The sequence below is a fragment of the Arachis stenosperma genome, chromosome 1 (assembly GCF_014773155.1).
Source record: "Arachis stenosperma cultivar V10309 chromosome 1, arast.V10309.gnm1.PFL2, whole genome shotgun sequence".
Lineage (NCBI taxonomy): Eukaryota > Viridiplantae > Streptophyta > Magnoliopsida > Fabales > Fabaceae > Arachis > Arachis stenosperma.
Window position 1 is genome coordinate 81,751,731 of NC_080377.1, and position 3,414 is coordinate 81,755,144.

At 39.7% G+C, this 3,414-nt stretch overlaps 1 non-coding gene across 1 annotated transcript; it reads left to right on the top strand.

The window, feature by feature from the left end:
- Positions 1 to 1,885: 1,885 nt before the first annotated feature.
- On the top strand, positions 1,886 to 1,993 carry LOC130952124 (small nucleolar RNA R71). The gene has a single exon (XR_009074309.1). It is a non-coding gene; the product is annotated as a small nucleolar RNA R71 (small nucleolar RNA).
- The last annotated feature ends 1,421 nt before the right edge of the window (positions 1,994 to 3,414 follow it).

Here is a 3,414-nt window from a genome sequence, read left to right on the forward strand (position 1 = left end):
CCTCCAGGGTGTGCTATTTTTCTTCCTGTTTTTCATTCTATTTTTGCTTTTTCAATGGATTTTGTGACTTCTTATGATCATCAACCTACAAAGAACATAAAATAACAAAGAGAAATATATAAAATATAATCATTGGGTTGCCTCCCAACAAGCGCTTCTTTAATGTCAGTAGCTTGACAGATGGCTCTCATTGAGCCTTACAAATGATCAGAGCAATGTGGGAACCTCCCAACACCAAACTTAGAGTTTGAATGTGGGGGTTCAACACCAAACTTAGAGTTGGTTGTGGCCTCCCAACACCAAACTTAGAGTTTGACTTTGGGGGCTCTATTTGTCTCTGATTTGAGGGAAGCTCTTCAAGCTTCATCTCCATGGTGACAGAGGGATATCCTTGAGCCTTAAACACAAAGGATTCTTCATTCACTTGAATGATTAGTTCACCTCTATCAACATCAATCACAGCCTTTGCTGTGGCTAGGAAGGGTCTGCCAAGGATGATGGATTCATCCATGCACTTCCCAGTCTCTAGGACTATGAAATCAGTAGGGATGTAATGGTCTTCAACTTTTACCAAAACATTCTCTACAAGTCCATGAGCTTGTTTTCTTGAGTTGTCTGCCATCTCCAATGAGATTTTTGCAGCTTGCACCTCAAAGATCCCTAGCTTCTCCATTACAGAGAGGGGCATGAGGTTTACACTTGACCCTAAGTCACACAAGGCCTTCTTGAAGGTCATGGTGCCTATGGTACAAGGTATTGAAAACTTCCCAGGATCCTGCCTCTTTTGAGGCAGTCTCTGCCTAGACAAGTCATCCAGTTCTTTGGTGAGCAAAGGGGGTTCATCCTCCCAAGTCTCATTTCCAAATAACTTGTCATTTAGCTTCATGATTGCTCCAAGGTATTTAGCAACTTGCTCTTCAGTGACATACTCATCCTCTTCAGAGGAAGAATACTCATCAGAGCTCATGAATGGCAGAAGTAAATCCAATGGAATCTCTATGGTCTCATTTTGAGCCTCAGATTCCCATGGTTTCTCATTGGGAAACTCAGAGGAGGTTGGTGCACGCCCATTGAGGTCTTCCTCAGTGGCGTCCACCTCCTCTCTTTCCTCTCCATATTCGGCCATGGTTATGGCTTTGCACTCTCCTTTTGGATTTTCTTCTGTGTTGCTTGGGAGAGTACTAGGAGGGAGTTCAGTAATTTTCTTGCTCAGCTGACCCACTTGTCCTTCTAAATTTCTGATGGAGGACCTTGTTTCATTCATGAAACTTTGAGTGGTTTTGATTAGATCAGAGACCATTGTTGCTAAGTCAGAGGTATTCTGCTTAGAACTCTCTGTCTGTTGCTGAGAAGATGATGGAAAAGGCTTGCCATTGCTAAACCTGTTTCTTCCACCATTGTTGTTATTGAAACCTTGTTGAGGTCTCTCTTGATTCTTCCATGAGAAATTTGGGTGATTTCTCCATGAAGAATTGTAGGTGTTTCCATAGGGTTCTCCTAGGTAATTCACCTCTTCCATTGAAGGGTTCTCAGGATCATAAGCTTCTTCCTCAGATGAAGCTTCCTTAGTACTGCCAAGTGCATTTTGCATTCCAGACAGACTTTGAGAAATTAAATTGACTTGTTGAGTCAATATCTTGTTCTGAGCCAATATGGCATTCAGAGTGTCAATCTCAAGAACTCCTTTCTTCTGACTAGTCCCATTGTTCACAGGATTCCTTTCAGAAGTGTACATGAATTGGTTATTTGCAACCATTTCAATTAGCTCTTGAGCCTCTGCAGGCGTCTTCTTCAAATGAAGAGATCCTCCAGCAGAGCTATCCAAAGACATCTTGGATAGTTCAGAGAGACCATCATAGAAGATACCTATGATGCTCCATTCAGAAAGCATGTCTGAGGGACATCTTCTGATTAATTGTTTGTATCTTTCCCAAGCTTCATAGAGGGATTCTCCATCCTTCTGTCTGAAGGTTTGGACTTCCACTCTAAGCTTACTCCATTTTTGAGGTGGAAAGAACTTTGCCAAGAAGGCATTGACTAGCTTTTCCCAAGAGTCCAGGCTATCCTAGGTTGTGAGTCCAACCATATTCTAGCTCTGTCTCTTACTGCAAAAGGGAATAGCATCAGTCTATAGACCTCAGGGTCAACCCCATTAGTCTTGACTGTGTCACAGATTTGCAAGAACTCAGCTAAAAACTGATGAGGATCTTCCATTGGAAGTCCATGGAACTTGCAATTCTGTTGCATTAGAGAAACTAATTGAGGCTTAAGCTCAAAGTTGTTTGCTCCAATGGCAGGGATAGAGATGCTTCTCCCATAGAAGTTGGGAGTGGGTGCAGTAAAGTCACCCAGCACCTTCCTTGCATTGTTGGCATTGTTGTTGTTTTCGGCTGCCATGTGTTCTTCTTCTTTGAAGAATTCGGTCAGGTCCTCTAAAGAGAGTTGTGCTTTGGCTTCTCTTAGCTTTCTCTTCAAGGTCCTTTCAGGTTCAGGATCAGCTTCAACAAGAATGCCTTTGTCTCTGCTCCTGCTCATATGAAAGAGAAGAGAACAAGAAAATATGGAATCCTCTATGTCACAGTATAGAGATTCCTTGAGGTGTCAGAGGAAAAGAAAAGTAGAAGACAGAAGTAGAAAATTCGAACTTATCAAAGAAGATGGAGTTCGAATTTTGCATTAAGGAATAGAGTTAGTTCAGAAATAGAAGGATGTGAGAAGAAGGGAAGTAATTTTCGAAAATTAAGTTAAAAGATTTTGAAAACATTTTGAAAAAACACTTAATTGATTTTCGAAAATAAGAGTGGAAAAGAAATCAAGTGATTTTTGAAAAAGATTTTGAAATTAGAAATTAAAAAGATTTGATTGAAAACTTATTTTGAAAAAGATGTGATTGAAAAGATATGATTTGAAAACAATTTTAAAAGATATGATTTGAAAACAATTTGAAAAGATATGATTTTAAAAATTTATGACTTGCCTAACAAGAAAAGATATGATTCAAACATAAAACCTTCCTCAACAGAAAAGGCAAAAAATGTTCAATCAAATCATTAATTGTTAGTAAGTATCTTTGAAAAAGGAAAGAAATTGATTTTGAAAACATTTGATTGAAAAGATATGATTTGAAAAAGATTTGATTTTGAAAAACTTGAAAAAAATTGATTTGAAAACAAAATTCTCCCCCTTGTGCCATCCTGGCGTTAAACGCCCAGAATGGTGCACATTCTGGCGTTTAACGCCCAAACTACTACCCTTTTGGGCGTTAAACGCCCAGCCAGGCACCCTGGCTGGCGTTTAAACGCCAGTCTGTCTTCTTCACTGGGCATTTTTGAATGCCCAGCTTTTTCTGTGTGATTCCTCTGCAGTATGTTCTGAATCTTCAATTCTCTGTATTATTGACTTGAAAAGACACAA